At 42.2% G+C, this 14620-nt stretch overlaps 1 protein-coding gene across 1 annotated transcript in view; it reads right to left on the bottom strand.

Moving 5' to 3' along the window:
- The window catches only part of Nup93 (nucleoporin 93), a 101081-nt gene that overhangs the window by 48935 nt on the left and 37526 nt on the right, over positions 1-14620 (bottom strand). The window lies entirely within an intron of this gene.

Below are 14620 nucleotides of genomic sequence, written 5' to 3'. Positions count from 1 at the left end.
TAGTCTACAGACTATGTAGCTCCAATGTGCAGTATTATCTCAGACACCATGCCCTTGTCAACTGCACTGCCCTTCAGAGAGGAAAGTAAATTCCCATCTTAAATGCTTGGTCTCTTAGTAGTTAAAAGATTTTGATACTAAACAGTTACTCGGGTTAATTATATCTTTGAACAGAACAGAGGTTATTTGCATTTCAGGAATATCCAGCCAATGAAACTGTCAGTGACACAGGAAAATGCAGGCCTTTTATTAACATATGCTCAGCTCAACTGTCACTTCTTAGTACAACATTTCGGGGAAAACATATGATATGTATGTAACGAACGCTCCCGTTCCACTACAACTGTTTCTAAGGAGCTTGTCAGAGGGGTACTTTTTTTTCCGTATGTTTAACATATATCCTGGAAATTAAAGATCAAGATACAAATGTTTTTCATGGTAACAAAAGAAAAAATGCAGTAAATAAGTGCAACTACAAGAATTTTTTATAAAATAGCAAAGATAAAACCATACCATGATGGTTAAAGTCAGATCAGTTAGTGAAAGGGCATACACGGGAAAGAAAAAAACGAAAGCACATTCCCTCTTCAAAGAGACATCAGAGAACCTGGGAGTGTAATCTGTTGGTTGCAAACCCAGCACCTACAGTTACAGAACCTGAGTGATATAGGATACATGCCAATTTCATAATGTATTTTTATACAAATATTAATTTGGCCACTTAGCATCCGGAGCTTGGGTATTTAAGGTTGTTTATTCTATCATCAAAATTTGTATTTTAAGAAACATAGACTTTGGTGCTAAAAAAACAAACAAACAAAATTCATATATTTCTTACATCAAAACTTCTGTCAATTAAATACCCAGAATTGAGCTGCTTCTGACTTTTCTATCTCATAAAAACAAATCAAAGCCTTCAACAAAAGGAATGAACACAGGAGCACACTCCGACTGGTGTCAGAACGCTGAGTCAGACAAGGAAAGAACTTACGATACTGACACAGAAAGCAGCCCAGGATCCGTCTTTGACTGCGACAGCAGCAAATACCTAACTCAGAGGTGCATGTTGCTGACAAGGGCTGTAAAGCTGAAAAGCTTTCTGATTTTCTGATCCTAACTTAAAATTAACTGCACCAACAGTGCTGTTCAGTGCCATAGCAGATGTCACAATAGTTGTTGCTGACATTCAACAATTCAAGTTTTTTGTTCCAGACCCAATACAAGATACCACCAACGGCTCAGAACTGCACAAGGAGGAAGGCAGGAGCATGTGGTGGGGGTGGCTTTGAAATTAACCAGGCTCAGCTTAGGCTCCAATTACTGAACAAAAGACAATCCTGGGGGACTTCTCTCTGAACCAGAACAAGAAGCAAACTCATTTGTCTTTTATCAAATAAATACTGTATTGAGCATAGCAGACATGCAGCAATAAGGGCTCTGTCTAGAAATGGAAGATGCAAAAAAAAAAAAAAATCCCAAATACCCAAGTGTGGTAAAAGTCGAAATAGCCCACTGATATAGAATCTGATGGTCATACAGGAAAGTGAGAAGACACTCTTTGTTTACTTAAAAGCAAAATCTCATTGCACTGAGTCTGTAAGCCTCCCCCTCAAATTAAAGAGGATATTTCTCCGTATCAAAATAAATTCTAAACCAGGTCAGAGCCTTTTTCTCAATCCATGAAAATTTTGAAACAGACAAGAAGCTCAGCTCAGGACTGCAGAACACCTGGCAGAAAAGACCTCCAAGGCAGAGGAATCAGAAGTGTAGCTAATTTAATTTGCCTTCAGACTAAATGCCTGAATGTGGAGGTCAGAGAGAAAAGCACTGTGAAGGTACCATTTACAAAGAAAGAATACTTAGCACATCACTTCTAAGTTCCCCTTCCTGGCTTTGACTCTATTATCTGCCTCTCTCACTTTCTGCAAGCTGAACCCATTTTATCTCTCAAAGCCCACTCAGATCCCAATTACTCCACAGATTCTTCTCAGCCTCCCCAGAACTCCTTATTGCCTCTTCCACCTCAGAACTCCCAGGGCATTCAGAATTTTGTAGCACCATTAGTCCTGACTCTCTAGAGAAAAGACAAGAAGGTGGCTCTGGAAGACAGTACCTAGAGCTTACATTTATTCTAATTATCTCTGGTGGCTACCATATGGTGTTCTAGTAGTCAACAAAACTACTCCTGTACACTATGTCTCACCCAATAGAAGATGCAGATGATTGTTGAAAAGGAAAGCAAATATTATTCTGATTGTTGTTGGTTGTTTTGAACTTCTTCAGTTTCCTGAGACAATTCCCAGCCTTAGGTGATGAGGCAGATGCTGAGATGGTTCTCGGCCAACATGCAGAAAGGCACCAAACAAACTCTTCCTGTGACTCAGCATCATTCCCAGCAGCATTCAGTTTCCAGAGTCAGCAGCCCTCTCACAGAGCCAAGAAGGTCTGGGAGAAATGAGAAGGCTCTCAACTAGCAACAGTGGTAAGGTGCACAGCTCTGCCCTTACAGAAAACCAACAAGGAGTCCACAGTCACGGCACACATTTTATCCAGAACATTGCATGACGAACACTACTACACAGAAGCAGCTGGTTAAAAAGACAACTTGTTTATGTCTTGTAGTAAAACACTCAAGGGTCATTCTCTCTCGTTTCTATTCAGAGGCCATTTGGACCAGAGGCCAAAACACATGGAAAGAAAACACAAGCTCACCCTGCCTGGAGAAGGGGGTCATCCTGCTACCTGGAAGCAAGGTTCTTCCTGTCTTCTTCTATGGCAAGTATATGCCATAGTGGGATGGGGTGTTAAAAGTGAGCTATGGTCTATGACATGGTATATAATACAGTAAAATAAAATATATTCATACCCAAGGTGGAAGGAATTTGACAGGAAGACTTCAGCTACTCCTTGGTAAAGGCAGTAACCAATGGGCTTAAAACAGGATGAGGAGATATCCTCCACAAATATTCCTTCAGATAATCCACTGCAGTTTGTGACAGACTTATGCATAGTCCAGACTGGCCTCAAACTGGGGATCCTCCTGCCTCTGCCTCTTGGGTGCTGGGACTGTAGACATTTATTACACCTTCAAGGAGTTTCCTGATCTTGAGAACTCTTAGCCTGTCACCCATCTATCTTGTCTCTTTTTGTCTACCACCTCTGTCTCTCTCAGCTTTAACACTAACAAACTTCAGGACTGAGAGAGGGGAAACAAGCCAGGCAGTGGTGGCACACACCTCTGATTTCAGCACACCACTTGGAGGGAGAGGCAGGTGGATGAGTCTCTCTCTGTTTGAGGTCTGGTTTACAGAGCAAATTCTAGGACAGCCAAGGCTATACAGAGAAACCCTGAATTGAAAAAAAAAAAAACAAAAAACCTCAAGCAAACAAAAAGGATGTGTGTGGAACAATAAAAGGTAATGAAATAATAAAATTATATGAAGACTCATGAAATTCATAGCTATAAAATTTCTGAGAACACTCATTTCCTTTATGGAACAAGTTAAGGAAATGAAGTGCAGAAAAACTAAAGTTCTAGCTAGGGTCCTACAATCACCTGGCCTGGGTTCTGACTTCAGCCCAAGACTTGACATTATTGCTGTCTGTTGAGCTCACTGCCCAATGGCAGGCCACTGAGAGAAACTACTGGGCACATGCCTAAGGCCCAGCCTTCAGGGAATATGAACATACCACGTGAGAGATAACAGTGACTTCAAAAGAATGGTCGCTAGCTTGCTAATTCTTGTTACCAATGTACTTTACACAAAAGATGTGGGTTTTGCCAGGTTGACTACAAACAGAATCCTCTTAAATCCAGTTTGAATTTAGTAGGGAAGCTGCTATGTGAACAAATACTAAAATGAAATACCACATTTGTCTTATAAATGCACACATTCAGAGTGCGGATTTGTTTATTAATGTAGGGCAGAGCATGTTACGTAGAGGGAAGGTGGATCTTAATTTCCACATAAGCTTTTTGCTGCACATATTTATTATTTATTACTTCTACTTTCTGGTTACTAGTTAAAAACAAAAGACTGCTTGGCAGAGCATGGTGGCACACACCTTGGGAGGCAGAGGGAGGTGAATTCTTTGAGTTTGAGTCAAATACACACAGTGAGATCCTGTCTGAAAAACAAATACAGAAGAACAAGCAAAGGACTCTTTACTAAAAGAACAGAATTACTACATTTACCCAGTCCTCAACAATTTAAAATGGGACAAAAACTATTTATCTCATATTTATTCACACAAATACACATTCTTAATATTTTGTCTTGATCAATGAGAAGAATCAGTGGGTAAAAGCATTTGTTGCTAAGACATGAGTTCCATCCTCAGAACCCATAAAGTAGAGAGAATTCTGCAAGCTGTCTTGTGACCTCCACATGTGTCCTGTGACACATTTATGCACACCTGAGTGTGTGGGTGTGTACATATAAATGTAAGAGTTACTCTATAAAGGAAACTTACATATGGGATTTCTATTCTTAATGTCTACTATAAAACTTAATGTCATTCCTAAAGCATTTGGAATGTACCAAGATATGATAAAATTATGTTCAAGAATGTAAGTCTTAAGAAAATAATCAGAAACTGGGCGTGGTGACATGTGCCTTTGATCCCAGATCTTGGGAGGCAGAAGCAGGCAGATCTCTGAGTTCTAGGCCAGCCAGAACTTGGGGGGGGGGGGGGGGAGAGAAAAGAAGGGAAAGACTAGAATAAAAACTGATGCCGAGAAGAACAGCAGCTCTAGACAAAGGGTGGAAGAGGTGCCCTGGCCTATCCTCACCTGCTACTGCAGGGCAGCCTGCCTTGTCCAAGAAGCTTGTTCATGCTGCCTTATAAAGGACTTCAGGTCCTTATCTCTAAATTAGGGACACAGGGATCTGCAATTCTAAATCTTTTTTAAAATAAGTTGATTTGGAAGCTGTTTTCTCTGCGCCATTCTCTCCACCATCTTAAAAGGACAAGAGGTTTTAAAAACAGGTACCTTTTTTATCAAATACTTCTTCATACCCGTCCACAACAAACAACCAAGAAGACCAGATTATCTCCAGCTGTCACCTCACACCCCTTCCAGTTATTGGGTATTTCAAATAGCCAAATCTTGTTACAGAGCATAGACAACTGAAAAAACGTAACAAGTGAAGGGACTTCACATCCACTTCACAAAGATCCTTCACAGGATGTGTGCTTCAGTAAGTCTCTAGGTGGTATAGGGTAGAATGCTGTTATCTGGAAGTTCTTAAGATGTCTAACTGTGATACCACAATGTATACTCACAGTCCCTCAGACTGAAGTACTCCTTGGCAAATTACTAAAATTTAATCTGTTTAAGTACCTCATTAAAGGTACCCGCATACAATCTCTGAACACATGCTGAAGTTGGAGGTCCAAAGCAAATGGGGTCTAGGTAACTACACACAAACCATTTGCTCTGTGCCTCAGTTCCCTTGTCTATAAAGTGGTAACTTTCCCCCTCACCCCCAGACCTATATGAAGGATAACACATGTACCTTCAAATGCTACATGATTTGAAACCTCACAAATCCTTACTATAGGATTATTCTTCAAAGTAAAGAGAAGTCAATTAAAATGATTTCTAAAACACAGGTCACACATTCTAATACATTTCCAAGGAGGTGCTTCACTCTGCTCCTCTGCGGGCTCTCGTGGCATCTGGTGTCAGCAGCAGCTAAGGAAAAGTAACCTAATGATTGATGGTAAACCCAAGATCCCCAGTGCTCACTGGATTGAGGTGGAGGTGGAAAGGCAAACAGAATGAGGAAAGGAGGCTGGGAAAAAGGCAGAGAGGAGCAAGTTAATGAATAAAAACAAGTCCATCTTTCCTCTCTTCTGGCTCCTACTGATGGCGACGGTGTATTTAATCTGCTGAGAGACCAGATTTAAGGCTTCCTTTTGGCATAGTCCATCCATGAATTATTAATGCTTGCAGAAGCAATAGCACATCCGCTCACAGCCATCAGAGAGGACAATAATGATGAACCAAAATGGGATTATTAAGCCCACACCCTCTTTCTATGTCTTCCTCTCCCTTTCATTCCCCTTTATATGACTGCTTCTTAGGCAGTATATTTTGAGCTAACCTTCAATTTATATTCAATATTCCCATAATGAAAAAAATAATAATTGACAAATCTTAAGTCATAAGAAATAATGTTAAGCATAGTTTTGTGATCACTGTGTCCTTAATGAAGCACAACTAAAAACAAGGATGGTTCTAAAAAGGAAGTGATGGCTGCAACTATAATCTCAACACTTGGGTGTAGAGGCAAGAGGACTAATAGTTCTAGGCTAGCATAGTAACTTTGACACCTGTTTGGACTACTTGGGGCCCTGTCCCAAAAAATCAAAACCAACCACACAATAGCAGCAACAGAAAGAAACAAAAAGCAACCCAACAGAACCCATCACAAATGGTTATATATCTTTTGTGAACTCAAGAACTTTTAAAGATAATCTAGGTTGGTGTTACAAAATTATTTAATAGAAAGATCTTTTCTGGGGTAATTCACAGGTAGACTAAACCCAAAAAGCACGAGAACATCTACAAAGGAGGGGTTAGTTGCACTAGACTTCTGTGTTCACACAACCCAGTTGGTTCAAACAAGAACACTTACACACATGTTGTAGGCCTCATCCCAGGGCTAATCACTTTATGAGGGCTAGACATGCCTACTTCTAAGACGTCCTAAAGTGATATACATGCTACTGTTCTGGGTACCACATTTTAACCACTACCCAAAAGCCTGCTCCGAGTCACCAAACATGCACAGGGCTGGAGCGTCACAGAGAAGGGAACTAAAACCAACATCATGCAGAAAGCTAATACAAAAGGCAGAGCTGAACCACATGCCCCAGCCCTTCCAGATGCGGTCTACAGTATATCCAGTGCTCTAACACTCTTCTCCAGAAAAATAAGAAGACACGAGAACATGCAAAGTTAAGAGCCAGGTTCATGAAGCCAAAGGTAGATTAATTTACAACTTTGTTCCAAAGTGTGTGTGGGAGCAGCCTTGTTTCCTCTGTTCCTACCCATCCTTTCTTCTATTTTCTGCTTTTATGTGTAATAGTTCAAAACGAATAGTTCTAACAGTTTCACTCCAAACCTCTATTTGTAACAAAAAATTCTTAGAGATCTTCAACATAATCTGAATTAGACACTAAAAGTCAAGACTAGAAAATTAGCAGATTTATGCGAGAACCAAGAAAGAAAGTAGAGAAATACATCTCAGGATACTTATTAAAAGTTCAGAAGATGCCTATAATCTCAGCACTTTGGAAGGCTATGACCTGGGATCCTGGGTCCAAGGGTAGCTTGACTATATAGTAAGACCCTATCTCAGAAAACAACAGGTAAAGAGAAAAGAATAAAATATAGCTAAGTGCTAGCTAAGCTAAATTCCAACTTTTAAAATAAAGATGCAAACATAAACAAAATAAAATAAAAACTACTATTGAGAGAGAAGACATGGCAATAGGCAAACAAAATGGTCCAGATGGGGACAGCAAGGTCAGAACTCCAAGGGACACTTGCCACCAGTTCCACAGTCCAGCTCATCCCGACCCCTGATGTGTCAGTCAGCTGTGGCAATGCACACTGCAGGGCTAAGAAAGCCCTGGGAACCGCAGACGTTTCTCAGCAGATACTCAGACAGAAGAATGGACTAACCACATTCAATGTTCTCCACCTTACATCCCAGGCACTCTGGGAGTCTGGTCCATTTTCATTAGCAGTGGCAGCATCTGTTGACAGCCTATCTGAAAATGCTGAGGCAAGGAGAGAAGGTGGTAGGGGAGGGAGAAGGATACAAAGGACATGTAGGAGAAAGAGAAGGACCAAGTATAAAACAAAGGGGGAAGCCGGGCAGTGGTGGCCCATGCCTTTAATCTCAGCACTCGGGAGGCAGAGGCAGGCGGATTTCTGAGTTTGAGGCCAGCCTGGTCTACAAAGTGAGTTCCAGGACAGCCAAGGCTATACAGAGAAACCCTGTCTCGAAACAAACAAACAAACAAAAAAACAAAACAAAAAAACAAAACAAAAAAACAAAAAAACAAAAAAACAAAAAAAACAACAACAAAGAGGGGAAGGCAAAACCAAAATACCTTTCCTCTCATCTGCTGTGAATCCTGTCATTCTGGTCCACCTAACGTTCCAAACTTATTCTTGTATGCCTCTTTGCATTTATTTAGTGTCTCAGGGTTTCTACTGTTGCAATGAAACATCCTAACAAAAAGCAAGTTGGGGAAAAATGGTTATTGGCTTATATGTCCACAGCACTGTTCATCATCAAAGAAGTCAGAGCGGGAACTCACACGGGCAGTAACCTGGAAGCAGGAGCTGATGCAGAGGCCATGGAGGGATACTGCTTACTGACTTGCAGAACTTTCTTATAGAACCCAGAACAACTAGCCCAGGGATGGCACCACCAACCATAATGGGCTGGGGCCTCCCCCATCAATCACTGGAAAAAATGCCTTTCATCTACATCTTATGGAGGCATTTTCTCAGTTGAGGTTCCCTCCTTTCAGCTAGTTCTAGTTTGTAAGTTGATGTACGACAACCAGGACGCTTGGCATCAAGGACTGAATCATGTAGTCTAAATGTAGCTAATGGGCTCTAGTATGACAAATCTCAAAGCATGCCAAGTCCTTCACACAGCAGTGAGCTGTGTCAGCAGCAACAGCAAAAACCAGTGTGTTTGTTCCAAAGTATTCCTCAGGGAGAGAAAGTGAGGGTCACCATTATTCACTGTGAAGCCATGGGAGCCATAAGTACCTTATACATCCTTATAAACCAGATGGCTGACCCCAAATCTTTTGCATAGGAAAAAATAAATAGAAATATAATTTCAAATAAAACAGGCAAGAAGATATCCAAGAAGAAACAGAAACATAAGGGCACAACATTTTTAAAAAGCCACTAATGGAAAAATGTTGTGTGAACAGACACAACAAAACCAAGTCAGTCATGGTGGCCCACACTTGCAATTGCAGCATTTGGTAGACATAGGAAGAATATGGGAAGCGGGTGTGGCCATGGCTGCGGCCTTGTGAGCCAACATGACACCCTGGTTCACTGCCAAGCCCCGTGATTCCCTGCTTGATTACCAAAAACCTGATTATGCGCACCTGAGTGATTATGCGCTGCCCACCTGACATATAGTGTCATACAGCATGATACTGAGTCACTGGCCTATCAACACCCACCCTGTCTGCGTGCATGGCTCGCGTATAGAACGTGCTGAATGCTGATTGGATGATGAGCGATGAGAGATGAGTGCAGAGGGTGGAAGGGGATAAATTGGGCAATCCCAGAATAAAGGAAGAGAAGCTGAGGGAGAAGGAAGAAGCTGGGGAGAAGCGGAGAAGCTGAGAAGCAGAGAAGCAGAGGGAGAAGAAGCTGAACTGCTGAAGAGAGCTGGGGTGAGCTGTAAGGAAGCTGCAGCGGGAAGCTGTGGAAGCTGCTCAAACCCCCGCCTTTGCAATGTCGTCTTTGCCCCACCTCTGCGGGACGGAGGTCAGGGCAGAAGAACACCAGTATAAGGTTATCCTCAGCAACCTAGATAAATTGGAGGCCAGTCTGGACTATATAGAACATCTTTTAAGAACAAAACAACCAAGTCTGCCAAATAACAGAAAGAACTGGCTCAGTGTCTGCAGAAAGCAACTGCATGAAAGTCGCTGTACCAGGCCACTACCTGATGCCCTCTTCAGTAAGGCAAGAGAGTTATCTGGGTTCAAATTCCACATCTTACAGTAGCTACTCTCTTCTGTTGTCAAGTCCTTCTACTTCTGTCTTGCTATTGCTGTGACAAAAATAACTTAGGGAAGAAAGTGTTTGTTTTAGCTCACAGTTTAAGGTAGGTGTGGTAGTTTGGAGGAGAATGGTTCTATAGGGAGAGGCACTATTTGAAAGGATTAGGAAGTGTGGTCTGGTTGGGAAAAGTATGGGGTGGCCTTTGAGGTTTCAAAAAGCCCGTTCCAAGCCCAGAGTTTCTCTCTCTTCCTGCTGCCTGCAGGTCCAGATGTAGAACTCTCACGCACCACTCCAGCACGCCTGCCAGTGTACCACCATGCTCTCCACCATGACCATAACAGACTAACCTTGAACCTGTAAGCCAGCTCCGATTAAATGCTTTTCTAAGAGTTGCCACGATCATGGTATCTCTTCACAGCAGAAGAACATGGACTAAGACAGTATAGTTCATCATCACGCAGAAGACAAGGGACAGGAGCTTGAAATAGCTGATCCCATTTCATCACAATCAGAAGGCAGAGAGGGATGAATGTGTGAGTGTGGAAATGTTCCTGCCCACAACCAAGATAGGTCTTCCCATGCCCATTAACAAGATCGAGATAATCCCCCACAGGCATGCCCAGAGGCCCTTTTCCCAGGTGTCTCTAGATCCTGTCAAGTTGACAATATTAACCACCTTAATTTCTAAAATAAAAAATAAAAAAATAAAAAGGTGTGGCCAACATCGTTGGACCAGCAAGTACTACAGTGAGGAATGAGTAAGCAATGGGCAAAGCCCACTGAGAAAGAAATAAACAAATGGAAGTATTCTGATACAGCACGAACAGTTCACAGAAAGCTCCTGACTGGTTTCTGCTCCCCCAATCTTCCCAACTAGGGCAAAGGCACAGATTTTCAGAATAGCAAGAGTTCCAAATGGTCTGAGGGGGATAATATAATGATCCAATGACTGTTCATGAAGGCTATGTGTCCCCTTTCACATAGTGTAATGCTTCTTAATTACAGAATAAAATAAAACACCACATGCTGTTTTATAAGCACCTAACAGTTCTGAGTAATAAAAGTCATTCCAGGCCACCTCTAATGTATGCTTGATGTAATAATTCCTGGCTTCTCTAAAAGCATGCCAATTTCTCTTTTCTATGTTCCCTTTTTTAAAAGACTGGGTCTCACATAGCCTCAGCATCAATAAGCAGCAGAGGACAATCTTCAAGTTCTGACCTTGAGCATCCACCTTTTGGATGCTGGGGTTATAAGTGTGCACTGCTACATCCAGTTTATGGGGTGCTGAGAATCAACCCCACAGCGCCTCATATATGCAATGCAAACGTTCTATTGACTTAGTCATATCCCAAGCCTTCTTTGTCATTTCAAAACAGGATTTTTCACAACTCTGATATATGGTTATTTTTTACAACTAAACATTTTTAAATGGTGGCTGTTCCAACAACGTTATTAGATGGCATGTCAGTCAAGGTGGTGTGCTGGATCCATTTCCCAGGTTAGTTTTGAACCAAGTAGGTCTTACTGTAATGGTAAATGTTAACTGTCAACTTGACACAATATAAAAACATCTGGGGAGGCTCAATGAGAAATGTCCGGGTTAGGATGGCCTGCATGCGTGTCTGGGGTATTATCTTGATTACATTAGTTGATGTGGGAACGTACCCACTGTGGGTGGCTCTATGTTCTAGGAAGGAAGTTTTAACTATTTAAGAATGGAGAACAGGCAGTGGTGGTGCACATCTTTAATCCCAGCACTTGTGAGGCAGAGGCAGATGGATTTCTGAGTTCGAGGCCAGCCTGGTCTAGAGAGTGAGTTTCAGGACAGCCAAGGTACATAGAGAAACCCTGTCTTGAAAAAACTGGGAAAGAAGGAAGGAAGGAAGGAAGGAAGGAAGGAAGGAAGGAAGGAAGGAAGGAAGGAAGGAAGGAAAAGGCACACTGAGCATTAGCATACACACAGCACTTCTTTGCTCTCTGGTCTTGATTATGGACATAAAATGACCTGTTCTCCCATGCTCCTGCTGATTTAAAGTCCTTGCCAGGATGGTCTGTAACCCGAACTGTGAGCTAAATGAGCATTTGCTCAGTGTTTAAATATGAACACTCCATGCACACGGGCTGCTGGACTTTCCTGTTCCCTGTGTTCTCTTTGTGATTTGGTGCTGTTAGTTTGTATTTAATATAAGAATCAGTCAGTCCAGAAGACGCTGACACTCGTGAGGTCAGGCACTAATGTTCTGATAAATTTAACACGTCTTTTAGAAGTAATCTTGCTGTAGGTGATTTTTTTTTTCTTATATTCTAGAATACAGGCAAAGTTGAGAGCTTTGTCTGTGTCTTTAAAATTCAAACACATATAATACCCTTAGGCAGCCAAATCATATTATACGATACAAGATTTCAACATTCCGGCACATTGCCAAAGCTTAATGGCCACTTAGACACAAAGTAAGGAAATGGGTCTTTCTGCATTAAGCCTACAAATAAGTCAGCAATCAATAGTCCAGTATTACAGTAAAGATGTGATGTGCCCTTTAAATTGCTTCTAGCATCATCCTTCTAACTCAAGCTCAGCTTCAAAAAAAAAAAAAAATCAAACAAGAACCTATTCTGCACAAAAACAAAAAAAAACTTGGCATTTTGAACCAAAAGCTGCTCCTGGATTACACACAAGTCTTACTGTGCACCTATAGGGTAGCAGTCTGAGAAATAATAGGCTGTGCTTTGGACAGTAAATTAACTGACAGCTCAGCAAGCAGGAAACGATAGGCAGCCTCACCTGAAGTGTGAGTGAAAGGATTTGGTCTTCCTGCAACTCCTCTCCCCGCATCCAGCAGGGCTTTGCATTAAGGGTTGGTTGTCCAACTTTTTACTCATTATTTTACTATTAAGTCTCCCCAAAAGTGAGCAACACCTACCACATTCATTCAAAAGGTAGCACATCTGACCTGAGAAGATGGTTCAGTGGGTAATAGTGCTTATTAGGACCTATGTTCCCCCACACCCCCAGAGAAATCTGGGTTTGGCCGTGAACATCCCCGTAAGCCCACCCCCACCACTGATAGGACAAAGACAAGTACATCTCTGGGGCTTACTGGCCACCACCCTGGCCCCAGTTCACTGAGACCCTTCTTAAGGAAATGAAGCTGGGAGGAATAGAGAAGCACACCCATGCTCTCCTCTGGCTCCACGCATGCAGAGGTGTGTACATGCCTACATACATATACAATTTAAAATAAGATACTCAGGTATCTTTCTCAAAATATTTAAGATAATATAAATAGAAAGCTTATTAAGAAAGGAGCAACAGACCTGGGTGGTGGTGGCACACCTTTAACCCCAGTACTCAGGAAGCAAAGGCAGGCTCTGTGAGTTTAAGGACAGTCTGGTCTCCAGAGCAAGTTCCAGGACAGCCAGGCTACACAGAGAAACCATGTCTCAAAAACCTTCCCCTCCCCCCAAAAAGCAGCTTTTGAATTACTAATTGCCCATCACACATTTCAACACTAAGACATCTAGGACAGCTTGGGACCCCGTCACAGAACCAGATATCACTGTGAATACTCAAACCTTCAAGGAGTCACCGGGCCCTGCTCATTTAGAGGCCAGTCCTACTGTGACAGCCTGAGTACGGGAGAGCCTAACAGAGGAGAAAGTACCCAGAGAATAGTATGCCCATGTATTCTGCTTCCTTGAGGAAATTAAGTATAACATAAACTCCTATGGTGCTCTGCCTGCTTTCAGATAGTAACAGCATTTTTTTTTTTTTTTTTTTTGGTTTTTTTTTCGAGACAGGGTTTCTCTGTGTAGCCCTGGCTGTCCTGGAACTCACTCTGTAGACCAGGCTGGCCTCGAACTCAAATTCTCCTGCCTCTGCCTCCCGAGTGCTGGGATCAAAGGCGTGCGCCACCACGCCCGGCTGTAACAGCATTTTTGAAAGCAATGGAGGAATGCACCTACATATCATCTTGTCCGTGCCATTCCAAGAAATAAACCAAACTAGGCAACAGAAATAAAACTCAGTCAACAAATCCACAGTCCACTTAAGAGTCTATTGACCTGAACCTCCTCTTGTTTTAGAAATTACACAAACAACCCAGTCCAGCTTGTAAATATATTTTAGGAGACACAGGCTCCTAAATGCTTTATCAGCTGCTGCTGTACTCTAAGTACCCCAAGTTTCTGAAAAGTACCACGGGCTTCTGCAGCTGCACCTCACTCTCACAACCAACCACTTCACAGTGAGAAACAATGCCTCACACATACCCTCTAGGATAACTAAAGTGGCACACAGGCCTGTGCTGTTCCTGTGACAGTGCAGGTCATGTCTGTGAAAATGAAGGTCTGACATTACGACAGCAATATGGCCTTTTTTCCACATCTCAAACCCAAAATAGAAGGTGGGCATTTGTAAAGCAGGAAAATGTTTTAAGCAGCAGCAATACAACTGGTTCTATGTAACAAATGATGCCACCATTCCACTCTTGGCTTCCCTCTCTCACCAAACAAGAGTAAAAGCCTCTCCAGTCTGAGCCCCTCCCACCATTTCTTCTCATAGGAGACATAGGTGGTGGAGACACCAGTAACCTAGGCCCCAAGTTTCATAGCTACAAAGCCACACTTTGCAACTGCTGGTAGTCAAACAAAGGGGCCACATCAGGCTGCCACCCCAAATGGAAATAAGATGCACTAAGCATAGCAGCAGATAGAGTGGTGCAGAGTCAAGGGCAGCCCACCAGATGTGCTGTCAGTACTTGGCAAGGCTTTAACTCAAATCATCTCCACTCCACTGTCAAATAGTTGAGAAGATAAAAGGACACGCTCATTTCT

Source organism: Mus pahari, chromosome 20 (genome assembly GCF_900095145.1).
Source record: "Mus pahari chromosome 20, PAHARI_EIJ_v1.1, whole genome shotgun sequence".
Classification (NCBI taxonomy): domain Eukaryota; kingdom Metazoa; phylum Chordata; class Mammalia; order Rodentia; family Muridae; genus Mus; species Mus pahari.
This window is presented reverse-complemented; position numbering and strand designations above follow the sequence as displayed.